The following is a 24626-nucleotide window of genomic DNA, read 5'->3' as shown; positions in this document are numbered from 1 at the left end:
CCTGGAGCCCTTGCAGAATGGAATTTGCAATTTGTTGGAAGGAGGCGAGTTGCTCTTGGCCCTGCCTGATCTCTGCCAGACCTTGGCAGAGTTGAGCTACACCTTGCTCCACACTGGTTCTGTGCTCAGTGAGCCGGACAGGTATCTGGCTTACCTCCCGGATCATCCTGTCTTGAAAAGCATTCAGGCTCTCACCATACCTTGCAATTTCAGACAGTATGTCCGGGATAGCAGAGGGTTGGGTGGGGGGGCCAGTTGGAATCTGGACGGATGGAATTTGTGGTCCCACAGTGCCAGAGACACTAGGTCCCTCCACCTCAGCCTCAGCCACATAACCCTCCTCTGACTCTACCTGCTCACCCACCTGTGCTGTGTTATGTTCAAATAAAAAATAAGAATGAGTGGAAAAAGAGTAGAAAAAAACAACATGAGACTTTTAGAACCACTAAATTAGTTGTTTAGGAATATGTGTGTAAACTTACCTGGCAAGTCATGTGCATTCAGTATTTCAGGCAGGTCCGTGTCCATATGAGACACCCCAACCCCCTCCTCGTAACTCACACAGTCCATCACCATCTCCTCAAGATCTGTGTACTCCACAGTGGCAGCTGGACCTCCCCCTGCTGCCCTCGAGGCATTCCACTCCGCAGACCTCTTGCCCTTCAGGCGGGATTTGAAGTCGGCCCAACTACATATGTGATGAAAAATAGGGGCAAGGTACAGAAAAGTTATGAATACCTGCTTTATTTGATAGTACACATGTTATGTATTTAGTTGCTATAGGCAACATCACATCTAGCTAAGTTTTTAATAATACTTGGGTCAGAAAATGGTGTGTCAATATACACTTACCGTCTTCTAACTTCCTGTGATGTGCGGACTATTGAGCCGACTTCATTAACAGAATCAGTGATGTGCCTCCAGATTCGCTCTTTGGATGCAGCACCCATGTTTTTGGGTCCTCTATGAATTTTTTCCATGGCCTGTGTGACCAAAACACAGGTGTCTAGCGATTTATAGCTGCGTGTGGTTTCCAGTGCGGGAATTCGCACAGGTGTCAATTATGCTAATACTTCCATTAATTGTACAGCCTATTTAAAAGCCTGGAGTGCAGCCTGTGTGAGTGGGTGTATGATGCCAAATGCTGTTTGGACGTGTTTCATGCAAGGTGGTCATGTTTGCTCACACATTTCTGAGTGAGTTTTTATTGCAGTATATTGCAGAAAAATGTGCGCTTGTTTGCTTGCAAATGTTTTACTGTTGTGTTGCGGAGTGCTTATTTTTTGCTATTTTTTTGTTTTTAAAAATAAATAAATTGGTGCAATGGTCCTTTGTAGTGTTTTAAACAGGGTATTAGTAGTTTGGTAGTTAATGTTTTTGCGTATAAATTTAATATCATGTACTATCTAATAGTTTTGTTACCTGTAATTTACAGTGTGTTCGTTATATTGTTGAGAGTGTATATTTGATTTCTTATAGTCCATTTCTCTCTCTTGTAGGTGTCTCTTTTCTGCTTTATTATCAGAAATTTCTTTTGTGCCAAAGTAGGCCTCATTTGTTTTTTTTACTGCAAAAGTTGATTGTTTATTTCTTGAGCAGGTAAGTTGCCTGTCCCTGGGTGTCATGGTGTGTGTTTGTTGCAAGTGTGTATGTGATTTCTTATAGTCCATTTCTCTCTCTTGTAGGTGTCTCTTTTCTGCTTTATTATCAGAAATTTATTTTGTGCCAAAGTAGGCCTCATTTGTGTTTTTTTACTACAAAAGTTGATTGTTTATTTCTTGAGCAGGTAAGTTGCCTGTCCCTGGGTGTCATGGTGTGTGTTTGTTGCAAGTGTGTATGTGATTTCTTATAGTCCATTTCTCTCTCTTGTAGGTGTCTCTTTTCTGCTTTATCAGAAATTTATTTTGTGCCAAAGTAGGACTCATTTGTTTTTTTTTACTACAAAAGTTGATTGTTTATTTCTTGAGCAGGTAAGTTGCCTGTGGGTGTCATGGTGTGTGTTTGTTGCAAGTGTGTATGTGATTTCTTATAGTCCATTTCTCTCTCTTGTAGGTGTCTCTTTTCTGCTTTATTATCAGAAATTTATTTTGTGCCAAAGTAGGCCTCATTTGTTTGTTTTTTTACTACAAAAGTTGATTGTTTATTTCTTGAGCAGGTAAGTTGCCTGTCCCTGGGTGTCATGGTGTGTGTTTGTTGCAAGTGTGTATCTGATTTCTTATAGTCCATTTCTCTCTCTTGTAGGGGTCTCTTTTCTTGTTTGTTTACAAAGCATTTACTTTTGACAAAGTTGGCCAGATTTTTGCTCTATTTGATACAAAAGGAGCACCTTTCTTTTCGGATCTGTGTTTTTGTAGGATATTGTTTTTTTTGGGGGGTTTATTTTTTGTTAAAATAATACATACTTAGTATTTTAAAAATATATTGTTGCAGTAATTATATGGGTATTTTTTAAATCTCAAAAAGTTTGTGATTTGTGATGTTAACCTATGTTGGAGGTAATTAGCTAATTTTTAATTATTTGTTTAATTTCATTTATGTGTTTGGGACCCGTATTTTCATCTTGAAGAAATGGAGTACGCTCCTGCAGTAAGTGAACACCCATACACTTTGAATTTGATTTTGTTTGCCAATGTGTGTTAATTGTTTGGGGTTTTTAATGAATCTTACCTTCATTTTAAGTTGGTGATGTCCATTCATGTGGCAGCTGAAGCCCTCCCACCACAACCCACGGAATCACTCCCACCCCAACCGCCGCAAGCCCTCCAACCCCAACCGGCTCCTCATCCTCCAAGGCAACGGAGGCGTGCTAGGCCACCAATTTTCCGTACCCGTGTCCTCCTTTTAGGGATGCCTGATGATGTAGTGTTGCGCAGATACAGACTGCCACCTCATCTAATCCTAGACACTCTCTCCAAAATAAAGGGTGATCTAGAACAATCCATTAGGTATTCTACAGCAATACCAGCATTCACACAATTCCTTGCTGTGTTACATTTTGTGGCCACTGGTTCCTATCAGCATGTGGTAGGAGATCTGGTTGGCATGTCGCAGGGCCAGTTCAGTAAGGTCCTGCGGCGTGTCAGCCATGCTTTCATAAAGAGAGTCAAACAATTTATAGCAATGCCTTTGGATGTTGGTGCCCTGGTTGTGGAGAAGCGGCAATTTCAGGATGGTGGTAGTCGCTTCCCACACGTTATTGGGGTTGTGGATGGAACACATGTAGCTATTGTTGCACCAAGACATAATGAAGAAATTTATAGAAACAGGAAACAGTTTTATTCTCTGAATGTAATGGTTGTTTGTGGGCCATCCCTCCAGATCCTGTCCCTGAATGCTAAGTTCCCTGGGAACTCCCATGATGCACATGTCATTAGACAATCAGGGATATGGCAGAGATTAAGAACGATGGAAGGCCAAGACATGTGGTTATTGGGTGAGTTTACTATTTTTTATGATTTGAACAGTCATATTTTTGGTATTACATTATGTTTTTTACAATTTTACTTTTGCTATTTTCATCTTATCAAACAGGAGACCGTGGATATCCTTGCACCCCCTGGCTCATGACTCCTTACAGTAAGCCCAGGCCAGGACCACAGATGGCATTTAACTCCGCGCTTACTGCCACTAGACAGCTCGTGGAGCGCACGATTGGTGTTCTTAAAGGGTGTTTTCGTGTGCTCCACCGCACTGGTGGCGACATCATGTATTCGCCGGAGATGGTAAGTAAAATTGTGGTCCTGTGCGCTATCCTACATAACATCGCTGTAAGGAGTCACGTATAGCTTCCCCAAACAGAGGAATTGCCGGATGAGGAGCCAGGGGTTGGCCGGACATTCGGTGGGGTGAGTGTGTCCCGGCGGGGGAATTAAGTAAGGGCAAGAATTGTCCGTGATTATTTCAGGTATTTTGTTTTTTAATTATTTTCGTTTTCCCAAAGTCTCTGTATTTGTATTGTAATTTTGTACTGATGTCATTTAGGTAGCATGGTAAAGTTCATAGTGTGTTGGTTTTGTTTTGTGAGTCTATATTATTGTTTGTTTAATAAATTAATCTGTAATGTTCTCCTTATCAAGTATTTTGTTTGAATATTGTTGTTGTTAATGTTTTTTTTAATTTAATTTAGAAATAATTATATTTTGGTTAATTGTGTTAATAACCATATATTTATTTTTTTTGGCTTGTGCATCTGTTTACATTACAAATGACACAACATATGATCCTAAATGTCGATAACTTTGTGCAGCTGATTGTTCATGCAAAATGTGGTGAGTACACAGATTGTAACAATTACTTTTCAATAAGTGTGTGTGTATGTGTGTGTGTGTGTGATTGTGAGTGTTTGTGTGTGTGAGTGTGATTGTGAATGAGTGTGATTGTGAGTGAGTGTTTGTGTGTGTGTATGTGAGTGTGTGTGAGTGTGATTGTGAGTGAGTGTGATTGTGAGTGAGTGTGTGTGTTTATTATTATTTCTTCCGCGGGTGCGAATTTCCGCTAATGCGAACTGTACCCACTGTATTTCACATTAATGCATATATATCAATAAAGTTTATTACAGATGACACCATCAATTTACAACCAATCAAATTGCACCACACACTATAAATATATGCCCATGTATGGAAAACGCCATTGGCACCATGCGCGCAGCTGCTTTCACACGCCAGGAGCTGCGCGTGCTGGTTGCATAATGGACCGCCGCGTAGGCCGCGCAGGGACCTTTATCCCAAATAGGGTAAAGCGCAAGGCCTACGCGGAGGTCCGTCGCTTACTGCAAACACACACCCGGAGCAAGAGGACCATCATACAGTTGGAGAGGCGCTGGAGCGACCTCCGCCGACGCACGCCGGACCTGTTGGCGGAATTGCGCGAACAAATCCGCGCAAGACGTATACACAGTAAGTTTAACATATTACATTAAATATGTGTATTACACTGAGAATATTACCATACACTTTAAATGTAAAGACTGCACATTTTCACTAAGATGTTATATAGTGGGAAAATTAGCAGACTGTTGGACTATTGTAGAACAAACATGCCAAGTTTACACAGTGTGTGTGTTTATGGGAAGCAGTACTGACTGTAGCAAAGTGCTTTGGAAATAGTTAATGTTGTTGTACTGAGTTGCTACACAGGCTGTCGCCTGAACCCAATAACTTGCTCTGTGTCTTTAACATGGGTAAGAACAATGTAATTTTAAAATGCTGATGTTTTTTTTTTTTTAAAAGCCACTACCTAATTATTACATATCTCATTCTAGGGCAAGCACAACGTCGAGTAGCGTCTGCAAGGCGGAGAATTACACGCCCAGGCCCAACACATTCTCCACACCCCTCCCCTTCTGTGGACCACTCCCCCTCTCCGCCCCCCTCCCCCTCTCTTTCCCAAGCCCCCTCTCCGCCCCCCTCTCCCTCTCTTTCCCAAGCCCCCTCTCTGGCCCACTCCCCCTCTCTTTCCCAAGCCCCCTCTCTGGCCCACTCCTCCTCTCCAGCCCACTCCCCCTCTCCGGCCACCTACCCCTCTCCGGCCACCTCCCCCTCTCCGGCCCACTCGCCCTCTCCAGCCCAATCCCACTCTCTTTCCCACTCCCCCTCTCTGGCCCACTCCCCCTCTCTGGCCCACTCCCCCTCCCTCTCTGGCCCACTCCCCCTCTCCGGCCCATTCCCCCTCTCCGGCCCATTCCCCCTCTCCGGCCCAATCCCACTCTCTTTCCAACTCCCCCTCTCTGGCCACCTCCCCCTCTCCAGCCCACTGCCCCTCTCCAGCCCAATCCCACTCTCTTTCCCAATCCCCCTCTCCGGCCCAATCCCACTCTCTTTCCCCAACCCCCTCTCCGGCCCAATCCCACTCTCTTCCCCAATCCCCCTCTCCAGCCCAATACCCCTTTCTTTCCCAATTCCCCTCTCTGCCCCCCTCCCCCTCTGTGTCCCAAACCACCTCCCCACCACCCTCACCCTATCAATCTCAACCACCCTCTGTAAGGTCCTCCCCCTTCCATCCTCTTTCCCAAATCGACCCTCCTTCCCCCATTCTGCCTCCTTCCCCCATCCAGTCCCCATCCCCCATCCAGCCAACCTCACCCCTCCAGTCTACATCCCCCAGCCAGCCACCTTCGCCGCCATCCGAATGGGCAGCAGAGGCCCCGGAGCCACTTGAGGGAGGTGGGCAAGTGGCAGAGGAGAGTAAGTTCACACACATTGTTTTTATGTTTTAAAAAGTATTTTACGACACATTCAAATAAATGCAGTGTTGTACTGTGGCCAATCTTTTGCCAAGGTTAAATGCTTGTCTTCTTCATCATGGTATGGATGATGCATTTACATTTGTGTGAGGAACATTATATGTACAGTGTCTACATCTGCAATGTTGAGGATGGCCACTCTGGGTCGCCAATCACTATGTCGACAGGTTTGCCTGCACAACAGGGTTTGTATGTGAAACATTATATGCCAAACATTTAGACCTGAGTAGTACTTTTTGTGTGGTTTTACTTTTACAATTGTGCCTGGGTATTGCAATATTTGCACATTAAAGTTGCAGGAGTCACTTTGTTAGGCAGGCTAAGGACACAGTGATTTGTGTTGTGAAAGTTACACTCCTACTATTTAGGCATTTTACTTTTTGAAAGCTGTTAGACCTTATGTTGTAAGGCAGCCTTTCATGTGACAATGCTAAATTCCTTTGTCGTATAAACAACCCTTTATGAAGCTAAGAACACTGTACGCTGTTTACTTAAGAAGTACCGTAATGGTACGCTATCTGCGTAGCGATCGCTCAGCCGTAGGCGAGACGCTCAAGCGTCACGTTCGCTCACGGCCCAGTGATCACAGGACACGTTATTGGCTATGACTAGAGTAATGATTCGCTATGGCGTAGCGGACGCTCGAGACCACGAGGAGATCACCAGCGGCGCAGACGCTCACAACGCTATACCTTTATGATAAAACCTTATACCAATGAAATACACTGAATACCTTAATGTGAGTACAGGGTGTAAGTGCAACCTTGTGTAACCTGACTATCTACAAAGCTGCTTGAGCGTCACCGACGCTCAAGTGAACACTTATCACTATAGAAAATACACAGATACTGGTTTAGGTTCCAAGGCCTATTAACTGTATTATGTCTAATATACTTGTAAAAGGGGATAACAGTACATATGATACACTACAATATAACAGAGACTTCCTAACCACAGAACTAAACAATAAATACAAAGAGACAATACTACACTGACCTAAATGCAATACAATACAATACTATCTAATACAATACAATACTAGCCTAGTCTAGGGGAGATATGAGAGAACAGAACAGAGTGAGAGAGAGAGGGAGAGATGAGATGAGAGAAATTGGCTCACAGAAAGACAATGATAACGGAGAGAAACTTACGCACAAAGGGTATGATCGCCTGCGCCTCGATATCCAGCTCCCGGCTATCAGCAGATAACCGTTGATGAGAGAGTGAGAGCTGGATGTGGTCGGCCTGCCTATTTATGCCCCACACACAATGCAATCTCCTGGTCCTACAATCCCATTGTCCATTGGCCGAAGGAATTCGGCCCTGTATCATAACAAAAGGTCATAGGGTGATTCATACAGGTGGGCTGTGACGATTTCCAACAGCTCAGGTGGGTGGGAAACTGGGTTTCCCGCCGCATACCTGAGTATGTGTAATTAATAGAAATGGACATAAACTTCTTATGTCCATAACTATTCGCACGAGCGATTAATACGCTCCAAACCAACACCGGAATATTGCTAATTAAATACTCTTCCGATGGGTACCAAACACTGCTGTATGATTCCTGTTAGACCCTTCGTACGATATAAAGAGGGATTCCTCAGCTCTGGGACATTGTATTTTAACCAAACTTTCAGAATCTATCAAAGGGACCATGATCTATAAACTACATTAATTGTGAACATTTGTAACGAATGAGTCGCACGCTACGACTATATAAACTCTACCGTAAATACGCATACCGCGCCTGCGAGTGCACGTTATTGCGGGTATGCGCATCCACGGGAGAGCGCACGCGCAGCGCGGACCAGTGTGCGGTGCAAATATGGCAACGTGCATTGAGACATTTTTCTGACTTTGACAGTCCACCCTTTGGCAGTCAATAATAACTGCCACAAAACATTTAAGGAGAAAAATGTAAGTCAGGGGTTAATTGATTTCCATGGTTGGGTAGGGGAGGAGAGAGGAGAAGGTGTGAAGAGGGTATGACCTAGTGAGATAGCAGAAGCATGTGTGTATGAATCCATGTTTGGGGGGTCATGTATCATCGTGCCGTACGTGTTGTAAATCAAGCTTCGAGGTATTGCGAAGTATACATTTGAATTCCTTCTTATCCTGTGGTACAGGTCTGTGGATGGGCTGTCAAACTCTACCGAGCTCATTTCGGCTGTGGTTGTAACAAAATGGGGATGCACATTTTAGTTGATGATACATGAATGGGGGAGGTATGTGGTTGCTGATATCTGTGCCTGTATTCCCTATCGTCTATGTGTGTCGTTACCTGAGGGTTGTAGAGATGAAGATACAGAACACTTACGAAAAATGCAATGATATTCTATGTCAGGGAAATGTACATCTGTCGTCGAAGTTGTTTTCGGTATCTGTTGAGAGTCGTCTTCTTTGCGCTGTATTGCTCCTTAGGCATGAGCAAATAGCTTTGTCTGAGCCATCAGATTTACAAAAATGTTGGGCTAGCGTGAGTTTAAAGATACTAGGGAAACTGGGGATCCATGGCAAAGTTCATCAAGTGTCCATATTTAAAGTTGTCAAATCTTCTTCTTTGGTCAATCCGTTGTCTGTATACATCTCGTCTCGTCAGCTTCCTCGTCCAAGGGGGTCTTTGTATCTGGGAGAAAAGCAGAAAAACAGGTGAAAGAAACGGACCGTATAATCGCATTTTCATCACATCCTGGTTTCTATCATTGGGTCATAAATCAAATCCAGGTTAATTACGGTTTCCTCACTCCTCAAGCTCATCACTTTTGTACTTTGTTTGCACCTCATTAAAGCCTGCCCGCATCTAAATATCAATCCAATCGATATAACGACACCCAAGATACATAGTAGAAACTTTCCAACATCCATTATGACTCCTTGAGCCCACTCTCCTAAACCGGAGAACCAATTTCGCGGGTTCAACCATGACACCCAACCAGTCAGCTCATTACCTACAGCAGCAAGGGTGAGATTGTGTTTTCGACGAAATTCCCACTTTAGTTGGAGAATATCGTCCATCTTTTGGTCTATGACCTCTACCGGATCCTCGGTGCTATTTGTGATATACGTGCAACACTTTATGCCGTACTGTGTTGCCAATGTAACACAATATCCGCCTGTTACTGCTGTAAGATAATTAAGAACCATCCTATGCTGAACTAGTTCTGTTTTGTAAGCTTGAAGTTCTCTTCCAGTGTATCTAAACGTGTCATCATACATTTCAGTGATATTATCTAACAAATTGGCGAGTGCGGAAATGTATTTATAATTCATCACTCCCCGAGCGGTACGAGTGAAATCTAACGCTACCAGAACCTGAATCCCGGTGGATTCATGGATAAGATCAGAGGCCGGATGCTCTAACCTTTCTGACAGTTGTCTTTTAACTCGGTGCTCGTAATGAGTGTGAGTATAGGGAGCTTGGGCACCACGGTGTATGTCCTTCATTTTGTCATGTGTAACAGTCATCACTTCAGGCAATACTTTTCCAATGTAACACAATCCTTCAGAGTTTGGGGCAAGCCACTTGTACGCCTTTCTCCCGCATATGAAATATGCATCATCGGGGAGAACATAAGGGACGGAGAAGGACATGACCATGTTACAAACCTTCCAGGTGAAATCTCCTGACCCTAATTCTTCCAACTGCTTAATGCACGTATCGGTTTGTACGATATGTGCACAGTATCCTGGTGATACCTCTCCAACTCTAGTAATCCTATTTCCTAAGGTATATCGATACCGGAAAGATTTTCCTCTACTGGCTATATGGCGTACGAGCTCTGTATCTGTAGGCATTCTATCTGCTCTGTGTGAAAAGGTCATGGTAAGGTTGCTCCATGACACTTCCCAATTTCCCGGTTTTCTGGGATTGGAGATGTTAAAACATAAGAGGGACCTATCCACATGGTATTGGTGGAGCTTCAAACTAGGAGGGCTGGAGATGTTAAACCTCCGGTCCACCGGTCTCCCACCACTTAGCTCAAGTACCTCCCCTAACGTTAAAGGAAATGGTACTAGCCCTGATTTGCTGTGACCCTGAGGTACTTGAGAGCATACCCAACAATCTGTTTGGTTTAACACGTTACCCACTAAGGAGTGATAGTCACTCAATGGATGCCGGTCTATATGGATATTAAAACTAGATTGGCATTTCTTTATGCATCCATCTTCAACCAGATTATCACAGAGCCTACAGATACAATTTTCTTCAGCTAACAATCCATCACAATTTCTTCTATCGGATCGTTTTCTGATACTCGCCTTTGCTTGTTGGTTTGGTTGATCTTGGAAAACTACGCCTCCATCATCATAATCGGAACCCATTCCAGAACCTCTCTCGACCTCTATGGTACTCTCGCCGGAACAGACTGCTCTGGTCAACATCATGGTTAACATCAAAATCCGGATCACAGTCTCTTGGGGCAAGTCCATCTTTGAGGAGGAAATAGAGAAGAATGAGAAGGGGGAAAAAGAAATTTTAAGGAAGAGGGGATGGGAAGTGGAGAAAAACAATAAAAGGGAGAGGGGAGTCGACAACTGCTTTCGGTCTTCAAGGCTCAGGTGCCGCCTCAGTCCTCCTGGAACAGACACTCCAGTGATACAACCTCTACCGTCTGTTCCTTATCACGGGACTTCTCTGGATCAGCAACCTTTTTGCAGTGGGACGAATGGACCCAAGTCTCTCTCTCAGCAACCTTCAATGCTGTGGTGCTAGTCAATAAGACCTGGTATGGTCCTTCCCATCTATCAATAAGACAACCTGAGCGTAGAAAATTTCGTATCATTACATAATCCCCAGGTTCAATGTCATGACAATTACTATCTGGTAAATCAGGAATCACCAACTTCAGATTATCATTTTGATTCCTCAACTGCTTACTCATGTTAATCAAGTACTTTACAGTTACTTCATTGTTACATTTCAAATCATCCTGAGGGTTAATCATGACATGCGGTTGTCGACCAAACAAGATTTCAAAAGGAGACAGATTAAGAGGGGACCTGGGAGTGGTTCTGATGCTATACAAAACAATGGGTAAAGTTTCTGGCCACGTCAATCCTGTCTCTGCCATTACTTTACTCAATTTATTTTTAATAGTGCTGTTCACTCTTTCGACCTTCGCACTCGCCTGTGGACGGTACGGAGTGTGCAGCTTGCTATCAATTCCCATCAATTTACACATTCCTTGAAAGACATCACCTGTAAAATGGGTACCCCTATCACTTTCAATGATTCTAGGGATACCATATCTACATACAAATTCCTGCACAATTTTCTTAGCTGTAAACATAGCGGTATTTGTAGCTGCTGGAAAAGCTTCGACCCAATTCGAGAAAACATCTATACAGACAAGTACATATTTCAAATTTCGACATGGGGGTAATTGAATGAAGTCAATTTGTATTACCTGGAAAGGGCCGCCGGCAGGTGGGATATGGGATGGTTCTGTGGGTATTGCTTTTCCAATATTCTTTCTCAGACAGGTAAGGCATGACATTGCTCTTTTACTCGCATGAGAGGAGAATCCTGGGGCGCACCAGTATGCTCTTACCAATTTGCACATCCCCTCCTTGCCTAGATGAGTCAGCCCGTGAGCTGCTTCAGCCAGACATGGAAGGTATGCCCTGGGGGCCACTGGTTTACCATGTCCATCCGTCCAGAGCCCTGAGGACTCCTGGCCATATCCCTTTGCCTTCCAGACTGCTCTTTCCTGTGTGGAACACAGATTCTGCATCTCACACAACTTCTGTGTGTTGATGGTATTAAATACCATCAACTGTGTGGTGTCTGTCCGTGTGGGGGTAGCAGCTGCAAGCTTTGCGGCTTCGTCTGCTTGGCTGTTACCAAGGGATACTGGGTCTTGGCTATATGTATGTGCTTTACATTTGATAACAGCCACTCTGTCGGGTTCCTGTATCGCTGTTAGAAGCCTTTTTATATGAGCTGCATGCGCTATCGGTGTACCAGCCGCCGTCATGAAATTTCTGAGCCGCCATAGCGCTCCGAAATCATGGACTACCCCGAACGCGTATCTGGAATCGGTGTAGATATTGGCTGACTTACCCTTAGCCAATTCACATGCTCTGGTTAGGGCGACCAGTTCAGCAACCTGGGCTGAGTGAGGTGGGCCTAGCGGTTCCGCTTCTATGGTGTCTTGGTCATCTACGACTGCGTATCCAGTACACAAGTCTCCCGAGTCTGACTGTCTGTGACAACTACCATCCGTGTAGAACGTGAGTTCTGCATCTTCCAGTGGATTGTCACTGATGTCAGGCCTTGCGGTAAAATTTTGGGTCAAATATTCCATACAATCATGTGTATCTTCCTTTGCATTAAATCCTCCTTCCCCATCACTCTCACCTTCCACCCTTTGTGTCTGACCAGGCACACCTGGGAGAAATGTTGCAGGATTTAATGCGCTGCATCTCCTTATGGTGATGTTTACGGGGGCCATTAATGCCAATTCCCATCTTGTAAACCTTGCTGATGAGACGTGTCTGGTTTGGGCAGAATTCAATAAGGCAGATACCGCATGCGGTGTATGGATTGTGAGGTTGTGGCCTAGCACAACATCTTCGCTTTTTGTCACTAGCAATGCTATCGCCGCAACGCTACGCAAGCATGTGGGGAGGGATCGCGCTACCGTGTCTAGCTGAGCGCTGTAGTATGCAATTGGCCTGCTGGCATCACCGTGTTTTTGTGTTAGTACACCTGCTGCGCACCCAGCACTTTCTGTTCCGTATAGTTCAAAGGGTTTCCCATAGTCTGGCATACCTAGTGCTGGTGCCTGCGTTAGGCACTGTTTGAGTCTCTCAAATGCTGTTTCAGATTCGTCTGTATGCGAAATCCGATCAGGTTTGTTTGAAGAGACCATTTCCTGCAAAGGTAGTGCCAATATGGAAAACCCTGGGATCCAATTACGGCAATACCCACACATTCCTAAAAACGTCCTGATCTGTTGCTGGGTTTGTGGCAGTGTCATGTCTCTAATGGCTTGGATTCTATCAGCGGTCAGGTGTCTCAGTCCTTGTGTTAGACAGTGTCCCAAATATTTTACCTTAGCTTGGCATAATTGCAACTTGTCTTTGGAAACCTTGTGACCTGTGTCTGAAAGATGAAACAGGAGCTGTTTCGTATCCTTCAGAGATGCTTCCAGTGAATCTGAACACAGTAATAAATCGTCCACATACTGTATCAATACTGATCCACTGTCTGGTTGGAAAGACTGTAAACAATCATGCAAAGCCTGAGAAAATATACTTGGACTATCTATGAAACCTTGGGGTAACCGAGTCCACGTGTATTGGACTCCTCTGTATGTAAATGCAAACAAATATTGGCTGTCAGGGTGCAGAGGTACCGAAAAGAAAGCGGAGCAGAGGTCAATAACAGTGAAAAATTTGGCAGTGGGAGGAATTTGCATTAGGATGACAGCTGGATTAGGCACTACGGGGAACTGACTCTCAACTATTTTGTTAATCCCCCTTAGATCCTGCACTAGCCTGTAACCCCTCCCCCCACTCTTTTTAACAGGGAAGATGGGACTATTTGCGGTGCTGGACGTTCTTACTAGAATGCCCTGTTGTAGCAAGCGCTCTATTACGGGAAAAACTCCTAACTCCACCTCTGGCTTCAGAGGATATTGTGGGATTTTTGGAGCTATCCTACCATCTTTTACTTGTACAACTACTGGAGCTACGTTTGCCATTAATCCAGTGTCCTGTCCATCTTTTGTCCGAAGTGACTCTGGTATCTGAGATATCATCTCTTCTACTTGGGATGGATTCCTATTTGTCATAATGGAATGTGACATTAATTTTGATGGGGAGTCTAACATGTCTCGTACTTCCTGAGCGTGATTCTCAGGAATGTCCAAGAATACACCTTCAGGGGTACAATAAATGACGCAACCCATTTTACATAGTAAGTCTCTCCCCAGGAGATTAGTTGGTGCCGATGCAGCCAGCAAAAAGGAATGCTTGGTATGCAAAGGCCCTATTGTAATCTCGGCTGGTTTGCTAACAGGGTAGTGCTGGACTACTCCTGTTACTCCCATGGCTGGAATTGTCCTACCAGTGGTTCTCATGCCCACTGTCGAATTTATCACTGACTTGGCCGCCCCTGTGTCTACAAGAAAGTTTAAAGTTTTACCAGCCACATTGATTGCAATCTCTGGTTCGCTTCCAAGACTGGCAATCAACTTAACTGGCTGCAGATTACAGGTATGGCCACACCCCTATTGGGTATGCTGACCTCCCTGAATCCCGCTGGCAGCAACTACTTGTGAGGGAGTTAGCTGGGAACTACCAGAGGCATGCCAATCTCTGTTCGGGGGATATCTTTTTGTTTCCCCTGTATGTGGCTCAAAACTCCGCCTCTGTGGACCCTGCTCCCAATGTCGTGTGTTGTGTTGTTGTCTAGGGGGTTGAAAAGACCTTTGTACATTCTTTGTTCTACATTCTCGTGCAAAGTGTCCCGGTCTGTTACAAGAAAAACATGTTATTACACTTGCCTTACCCACAGGATTCGGTGGTACATACGCAGGCTGCCTTGTGGTCAGCGCCTGTATACTTACGGACATCAACTTATCACTTTGCGACTCCCTGTGCCTAGTGATGTTTCTGTCATGATCAATAGCAGCCTCTCTCAAGCCGGACACTGACAGACCTCGCCAGCACGGTTGCGTGGTCTGAACCCTAGTCTTTAATGTTTCCTTTAAACCATCCATCAGTACGGATACTGCTACTTCCCGATGGTTTGGGTTGGTCTTAATGTCTTCTATACCAGTGTACTTTGCCATTTCTAATAGTGCCCGGTGAAAATATTCTGTTGCCGTTTCGGACTCCTTTTGCTTAATGGAAAATATTTTATTCCATTTAACAACGGCTGGGAAATACTCTTTTAGCTGTAAATTTATCCTTTTTACATTATCCTTGTTGTACACGTCTGTAAGCGGTACATCTTTATCCAATGCACAATCAGCTAAAAATTGAGTTGCGTCAACATTGGAAGGTAAACAAGCTCTTAGCAGTATCTGCCAATCCTTGTTGTTGGGTTCTACAGTGTTACCTAAATCCCTGATGTATTTTTGGCTAGCAACTAAATCCTTCCTGGGGTCAGGAAATTCGGACACTATTGTTCTTAATTCCATTCTGGAAAATGGAGTGTACATGGCAATGTTCCTTATGGGAGTGGCTCCAGACACATCTGTTTTTCCATTGGGAACTGCTATTACCCTTACAGGAGCAATTCTAACAGCCTCTTCCTGTGTAGATTCTACAGCTTGTTGTGGTACAATTGTTTCAGTGTAGTGCATGGTGCCGTACTTACCCGTTGACACGACCTCACCTATCCCTCCGCTAGGGGCTTTCACTAATCTCGTGGGTGTCGCTGTGCCTACTGTGGTCTCTGCTATGGTGGCTGCAAGAGAGAGAGCTGAAATTGTTGCTGAATCGTCTTCTTGATCACACTCCTGAGGAAGGTTCAAAACAGGGTACATCTTGCACGGGTTAATACTTGCATGAGTTATTTGGTTAACATCATTAACATTTACAGTGTTACTAAGAGTTTGTGTTTTACAACCCAGTGCGTTTCTCTCCGCAATCAACTTCTCTCCTGCAATGTATGGTGGAGGAGGAGCTGTGGCAATCAACTTCCTGACTGCCCCAGATCCCGCCGCCAGAGCCAAACCTCTCTGTATCTCACCTTCCTGGTGCCATAACTGTAAACAATCATGATGTTGAATTCGTCTCTTTGTTGATTTTACGAGACATATCCTCCTCCTTAAATTTTGTAACACTTCTGGACTAAAGCTACCTATTCTTGGGAATTTGTCCCTGTCTTGTACAGTCATTCTCTCCCATTCATCACATAAAGATTCGGTGTGAATTCCATATTTTTCACACATTACATATCGTGCCGACCCAACTGGTCGGTTCACAGAATCAACCTGAACCAGGGTTGATCGCCCTCTACCTGAACAAATGGCCCCCATAATCTGCAGGCGTTGCTTATTCCTCCTTGAATATCAAGGCTTTCAGCGAACCCTTACAAACAAACCAAGATGTCCTTGGGCAGGCCGGCGGTGGTGGTTTATCAAGTACCCCACTTACTTCTCGCCCACGTTGGCCTGTGCTGCAATCACTGTAGCCAGAGCTGCTGTACCCAACCTAGGGCCCCTGTGAACCTTTATTTACTGGAACATATGAGGGTTACCCGCAGGACACTTACTCTTTCCAGTAAAGTTGGGGTTGTTAGATAGTTCCTGAGTGACCAGCGAACTTCCCTTCCAAAAATAAAAAATTACACAAATCACGTCAGAATGTACAGATAGCGTTTGTGACCACTTTACTCTAATGGTATTAGGTCAGATTACTAACTACTGCACACAATAACGTGCGGTCCAATCGTTCAGTATACGAGCACTACTTGTCATGTACTGAAAGATCAATGGAATCTATGTTTCCGGCTGCGATTCCTTCAGCCAGAGCTTGTATGGCCTATATGGGTTCTGCACCAACACCCCAGGCGTTGTGCCACTGGACTTTTATAGCGGACCTTTTACCTTATGACCTCCTGGTCTTGTTACCTTATGACCTCCTGGTCTTGTTACCTTATGACCTCCTGGTCTTGTTACCTTATGGTCCGCTATACTCTAATGCTCAAATATTATTTAACCAGGGATGCCTCCCTGGCCACCGTATATGTCACTTACACGTGTGTCCCTTGACGAGTACCCGGCTTTCCTTTTGGTTCCACCTTAAAGTTATATAAACTTTTGTATACAAAACACACTCACTCAACACATGTACACTTTTGTTTCTATATCTATTTCTGCGCAGAAATTGTCTTTAGGCCAAAAGTGTTACCAATTAGGAGCAGGATCTGTTAAACTAAATTTCAGATTTTCCAAAAATAGATTTGCGTTATTTACCGCTTCGCGTTATCTACCGCTGTGCGTTAATTATCGCCTTTGCGTTACTTCACTTTATCACAACTTGAGCTACGTGGGCGTAACCGGACGCTACGTTGCGTAATGAACGCTGCGTGCGTCTGCCTTTTGGATTGCGTACGCTAGTCTTTGTTAGCGACACGTGTACGCAATGCAAAGGATCCACCGTAACACAATATATTTTTATCAATGTAAATGATCCCTGATCATCTACCGCAATCCACACTGACTGCCTTGTATCTTCAGACAAACCGTGTGTTGTTCTATACTTTAACTATTACCTCTACTATTAAATAACAGCAAATCTCCTTTTAGCACTTTCTATCAACTATAAAATTTGGCAAACAGGAATAGTGATATACGAAAAATGAAATACACAAGTGAAAAGAAATGCAGGTATGTATGCGTACGCAAGACAAAAGAAAAATAAACAGTTTTAAAAAGACACAAGCGTTTTGTTCTTACTTCCGGTTACCGGGTTCCTTCAGCACTCTTTATCTAAGCGAAGCAGACGCTTATCCCGCCAGCACTATGAGACAATCTCCCACCCTTTGCTGGGGGATAATGTCTGCTGATCTACCTAGTGCAGATGTGAGAAGTATAGGACGAGCCCGCAATTGACAATGCTAAATTCCTTTGTCGTATAAACAACCCTTTATGAAGCTAAGAACACTGTACGCTGTTTACTTAAGAAGTACCGTAATGGTACGCTATCTGCGTAGCGATCGCTCAGCCGTAGGCGAGACGCTCAAGCGTCACGTTCGCTCACGGCCCAGTGATCACAGGACACGTTATTGGCTATGACTAGAGTAATGATTCGCTATGGCGTAGCGGACGCTCGAGACCACGAGGAGATCACCAGCGGCGCAGACGCTCACAACGCTATACCTTTATGATAAAACCTTATACCAATGAAATACACTGAATACCTTAATGTGAGTACAGGGTGTAAGTGCAACCTTGTGTAACCTGACTATCTACAAAGCTGCTTGAGCGTCACCGACGCTCAAGTGAACACTTATCACTATAGAAAATACACAGATACTGGTTTAGGTTCCAAGGCCTATTAACTGTATTATGTCTAATATACTTGTAAAAGGGGATAACAGTACATATGATACACTACAATATAACAGAGACTTCCTAACCACAGAACTAAACAATAAATACAAAGAGACAATACTACACTGACCTAAATGCAATACAATACAATACTATCTAATACAATACAATACTAGCCTAGTCTAGGGGAGATATGAGAGAACAGAACAGAGTGAGAGAGAGAGAGAGGGAGAGATGAGATGAGAGAAATTGGCTCACAGAAAGACAATGATAACGGAGAGAAACTTACGCACAAAGGGTATGATCGCCTGCGCCTCGATATCCAGCTCCCGGCTATCAGCAGATAACCGTTGATGAGAGAGTGAGAGCTGGATGTGGTCGGCCTGCCTATTTATGCCCCACACACAATGCAATCTCCTGGTCCTACAATCCCATTGTCCATTGGCCGAAGGAATTCGGCCCTGTATCATAACAAAAGGTCATAGGGTGATTCATACAGGTGGGCTGTGACGATTTCCAACAGCTCAGGTGGGTGGGAAACTGGGTTTCCCGCCGCATACCTGAGTATGTGTAATTAATAGAAATGGACATAAACTTCTTATGTCCATAACTATTCGCACGAGCGATTAATACGCTCCAAACCAACACCGGAATATTGCTAATTAAATACTCTTCCGATGGGTACCAAACACTGCTGTATGATTCCTGTTAGACCCTTCGTACGATATAAAGAGGGATTCCTCAGCTCTGGGACATTGTATTTTAACCAAACTTTCAGAATCTATCAAAGGGACCATGATCTATAAACTACATTAATTGTGAACATTTGTAACGAATGAGTCGCACGCTACGACTACATAAACTCTACCGTAAATACGCATACCGCGCCTGCGAGTGCACGTTATTGCGGGTATGCGCATCCACGGGAGAGCGCACGCACGCGCAGCGCGGACCAGTGTGCGGTGCAAATATGGCAACGTGCATTGAGACATTTTTCTGACTTTGACACATGGAGGGTGGGCATGCTAGGATATGTGGTCCTTCTGAAGATGTGGATATGCAGTGTGATGATGCAGGGCCAAAAACAACAAAGAAAAGACTGCTTCACTCCAGATGTGAATGAACCCTGTATGAGGCTACATTTACTAAGATGGTATTACTATTTAAGTTGGGATGTTGCCCATAGCAACCATGCAGATAATACTTTTCATTTATTTTGCACCTTCTACAAGATAATATGTTGAATTTGATTGGTTGCTATGGGTAACGTCCCATCTAAAATATAACTCCCATATTACTGTATGTACCCCATGGTGTCGTACACTTTGTTTAATTTTTTTAAAAAAAAGCTTGCTGAGCAGGCTTGACTCAGTCATTTGTCCACGAGATACAGTCATACCACACTGACGGACGCCCAATCTCGTCCGATCTTGGAAGCTAAGCAGTGTAGGGCCCAAACAGTACCAAGCGGGGAACCACTTGGGAAGATTGGGTACTGTACAATGTGGGATACAATAGACTCATAACATACCAGCAATGTAAAACATTGACAAATACTGGCTAATTGACCACCTTTTGCCTCCCCCTATTTCTACCTAAAGATCTTATAACCTACACTTTACAGATAATTCTGAGTACTTTGAATCTTGCACTCTATCCCCAGCTTAATATGTATTTTTTTTACTATATTAACTATAAATTCTTCACTCCCACATACAGATACACCCTTCTCCTATTAAGCACTGCATGTGCCCACTATACTATATATACCCCTCACTGGTATCAAAATAGAATACACTATAAGCACATTGTCTGAAAAAAACAAACACTTGTGTTTAATATGCAGCAATATATAAGTACTTTTTAGAAATGACATTATATACTATCACTAAGTACTCCATAGACTCTAATGGCCTCCTATATGACAACATGTTGCTAATGTACACATTTTTAATAGAAATATTAACAATATTTAGATTATCAGTGCCCCTTTGAATAAGAATTATTCTAGTCGGTTTTGAAGCTCTCTAAACATACACATATATCGTTCTTTAAAAAATCAAATTCCAGCAATATAAAGTTTTTCCCTTATAACATCTCCCATGCTCCTATTATAAAATTAATTAATAATACTTTATAAGGAATTAATCCTCGTTTTATTTATTTGTTTTCCTATATGCATTTCTGTGCAAGCTGAACATGCCATTATAGAAATGTGTCCTGCACTATATGGCTTCACAAAGATGTCCGCCGCGATGATTGACAATGCAAACCATCCAATCAATATGAAGCTACAGGCCGTTCCACGTCGAAACAGGAAGTGTGGCTCCCCTAACAGAAAAGCACAAGCAGGAAGTGGGGCAGCTTAGCGCCTATACAGAGACGCGAATCACGGAAGCGGGGCACCGTGCGCATGCGCAGTGCACAGACTCGGACACAGGAAGCGGGGCGGAAGTGAGGCAAATAGCGCCCCTGGACTTATTTTATACCGTACTATAAGCTATGACGCTCGTTTTTGCACTATATTTATCTTATGGTAACCTTATATTGTAGATCTACCCCTGGCAATAGTCTTTTCCGAATTTACACAATGCTATATGTAACTGTATTTTCAAGTAGCCCTGAACAGGAAGTGATGTCATAATTACACTGCTAATTATCCTGGCTATAAATAGAATTACTGTTCAGTAGCCCTCTACCCCTTGATGAAGTCAGATGGACGAAACGCGTTGGGCAGACCTCAATTTGACCTTCCATTTTTAAGATAAGCACCTTTCTCTTATCTGAAATATATTTGTATATTTTTATTGTTCCAGATATGTTTTTATTATTTTTTCTTTTATCAGCTTGAATTTATTTATTATTTTTTAATCGATCAAATCCACCCGTTTTTTATTCCATCCAACCCTTTTTCCTTTTTTATTGCTATTAAATTGTGTTTTATAATAAATATCCCCCCATTTTTTAAAAGAAATACGAATTGCATCCTTCTTCATATATATATCCTTTAAGTGTAGACACTGTTAGTCGCTAGTACCCCTACCCTCCCTTATATACTTGTGTGTTGTTCTGCTAATGTTTTCTCATTAAAACTAGAGATGAGCGCCGGAAATTTTTCGGGTTTTGTGTTTTGGTTTTGGGTTCGGTTCCGCGGCCGTGTTTTGGGTTCGACCGCGTTTTGGCAAAACCTCACCGAATTTTTTTTGTCGGATTCGGGTGTGTTTTGGATTCGGGTGTTTTTTTCAAAAAACCCTAAAAAACAGCTTAAATCATAGAATTTGGGGGTCATTTTGATCCCAAAGTATTATTAACCTCAAAAACCATAATTTACACTCATTTTCAGTCTATTCTGAATACCTCACAATATTATTTTTAGTCCTAAAATTTGCACCGAGGTCGCTGTGTGAGTAAGATAAGCGACCCTAGTGGCCGACACAAACACCGGGCCCATCTAGGAGTGGCACTGCAGTGTCACGCAGGATGTCCCTTCCAAAAAACCCTCCCCAAACAGCACATGACGCAAAGAAAAAAAGAGGCGCAATGAGGTAGCTGTGTGAGTAAGATAAGCGACCCTAGTGGCCGACACAAACACCGGGCCCATCTAGGAGTGGCACTGCAGTGTCACGCAGGATGTCCCTTCCAAAAAACCCTCCCCAAACAGCACATGACGCAAAGAAAAAAAGAGGCGCAATGAGGTAGCTGACTGTGTGAGTAAGATAAGCGACCCTAGTGGCCGACACAAACACCGGGCCCATCTAGGAGTGGCACTGCAGTGTCACGCAGGATGGCCCTTCCAAAAAACCCTCCCCAAACAGCACATGACGCAAAGAAAAAAAGAGGCGCAATGAGGTAGCTGACTGTGTGAGTAAGATAAGCGACCCTAGTGGCCGACACAAACACCGGGCCCATCTAGGAGTGGCACTACAGTTTCACGCAGGATGGCCCTTCCAAAAAACCCTCCCCAAACAGCACATGACGCAAAGAAAAAAAGAGGCGCAATGAGGTAGCTGACTGTGTGAGTAAGATAAGCGACCCTAGTGGCCGACACAAACACCGGGCCCATCTAGGAGTGGCACTGCAGTGTCACGCAGGATGGCCCTTCCAAAAAACCCTCCCCAAACAGCACATGACGCAAAGAAAAAAAGAGGCGCAATGAGGTAGCTGACTGTGTGAGTAAGATAAGCGACCCTAGTGGCCGACACAAACACCGGGCCCATCTAGGAGTGGCACTGCAGTGTCACGCAGGATGGCCCTTCCAAAAAACCCTCCCCAAACAGCACATGACGCAAAGAAAAATAAAAGAAAAAAGAGGTGCAAGATGGAATTGTCCTTGGGCCCTCCCACCCACCCTTATGTTGTATAAACAGGACATGCACACTTTAACCAACCCATCATTTCAGTGACAGGGTCTGCCACACGACTGTGACTGATATGACGGGTTGGTTTGGACCCCCCCCAAAAAAGAAGCAATTAATCTCTCCTTGCACAAACTGGCTCTACAGAGGCAAGATGTCCACCTCATCATCATCCTCCGATATATCACCGTGTACATCCCCCTCCTCACAGATTATCAATTCGTCCCCACTGGAATCCACCATCTCAGCTCCCTGTGTACTTTGTGGAGGCAATTGCTGCTGGTCAATGTCTCCGCGGAGGAATTGATTATAATTCATTTTAATGAACATCATCTTCTCCACATTTTCTGGATGTAACCTCGTACGCCGATTGCTGACAAGGTGAGCGGCGGCACTAAACACTCTTTCGGAGTACACACTTGTGGGAGGGCAACTTAGGTAGAATAAAGCCAGTTTGTGCAAGGGCCTCCAAATTGCCTCTTTTTCCTGCCAGTATAAGTACGGACTGTGTGACGTGCCTACTTGGATGCGGTCACTCATATAATCCTCCACCATTCTTTCAATGTTGAGAGAATCATATGCAGTGACAGTAGACGACATGTCCGTAATCGTTGTCAGGTCCTTCAGTCCGGACCAGATGTCAGCATCAGCAGTCGCTCCAGACTGCCCTGCATCACCGCCAGCGGGTGGGCTCGGAATTCTGAGCCTTTTCCTCGCACCCCCAGTTGCGGGAGAATGTGAAGGAGGAGATGTTGACAGGTCGCGTTCCGCTTGACTTGACAATTTTCTCACCAGCAGGTCTTTCAACCCCAGCAGACTTGTGTCTGCCGGAAAGAGAGATCCAAGGTAGGTTTTAAATCTAGGATCGAGCACGGTGGCCAAAATGTAGTGCTCTGATTTCAACAGATTGACCACCCGTGAATCCTTGTTAAGCGAATTAAGGGCTCCATCCACAAGTCCCACATGCCTAGCGGAATCGCTCCGTGTTAGCTCCTCCTTCAATGTCTCCAGCTTCTTCTGCAAAAGCCTGATGAGGGGAATGACCTGACTCAGGCTGGCAGTGTCTGAACTGACTTCACGTGTGGCAAGTTCAAAGGGCATCAGAACCTTGCACAACGTTGAAATCATTCTCCACTGCACTTGAGACAGGTGCATTCCACCTCCTATATCGTGCTCAATTGTATAGGCTTGAATGGCCTTTTGCTGCTCCTCCAACCTCTGAAGCATATAGAGGGTTGAATTCCACCTCGTTACCACTTCTTGCTTCAGATGATGGCAGGGCAGGTTCAGTAGTTTTTGGTGGTGCTCCAGTCTTCTGTACGTGGTGCCTGTACGCCGAAAGTGTCCCGCAATTCTTCTGGCCACCGACAGCATCTCTTGCACGCCCCTGTCGTTTTTTTTTTAAATTCTGCACCACCAAATTCAAGGTATGTGCAAAACATGGGACGTGCTGGAATTTGCCCATATTTAATGCACACACAATATTGCTGGCGTTGTCCGATGCCACAAATCCACAGGAGAGTCCAATTGGGGTAAGCCATTCTGCGATGATCTTCCTCAGTTGCCGTAAGAGGTTTTTAGCTGTGTGCGTATTCTGGAAAGCGGTGATACAAAGCGTAGCCTGCCTAGGAAAGAGTTGGCGTTTGCGAGATGCTGCTACTGGTGCCGCCGCTGCTGTTCTTGCGGCGGGAGTCCATACATCTACCCAGTGGGCTGTCACAGTCATATAGTCCTGACCCTGCCCTGCTCCACTTGTCCACATGTCCGTGGTTAAGTGGACATTGGGTACAACTGCATTTTTTAGGACACTGGTGAGTCTTTTTCTGACGTCCGTGTACATTCTCGGTATCGCCTGCCTAGAGAAGTGGAACCTAGATGGTATTTGGTAACGGGGGCACACTGCCTCAATAAATTGTCTAGTTCCCTGTGAACTAACGGCGGATACCGGACGCACGTCTAACACCAACATAGTTGTCAAGGCCTCAGTTATCCGCTTTGCAGCAGGATGAC

The 24626-nt window shown here is 44.3% G+C and overlaps 1 protein-coding gene and 1 pseudogene across 2 annotated transcripts in view; one reads left to right on the top strand and one right to left on the bottom strand.

Annotated features, from left to right (window-relative positions):
- The window catches only part of LOC134927267 (ATP-dependent translocase ABCB1-like), a 503919-nt gene that overhangs the window by 278641 nt on the left and 200652 nt on the right, over positions 1-24626 (bottom strand). The gene's annotated exons all lie outside the window — the stretch shown is intronic.
- Positions 19647-19765, top strand: LOC134930131 (5S ribosomal RNA; annotated as a pseudogene).

The sequence above is a fragment of the Pseudophryne corroboree genome, chromosome 5 (genome assembly GCF_028390025.1).
Source record: "Pseudophryne corroboree isolate aPseCor3 chromosome 5, aPseCor3.hap2, whole genome shotgun sequence".
NCBI lineage: Eukaryota > Metazoa > Chordata > Amphibia > Anura > Myobatrachidae > Pseudophryne > Pseudophryne corroboree.
The sequence above is the reverse complement of the archived record's forward strand: the minus strand, read 5'-3'. Positions and strand labels throughout refer to the sequence as shown.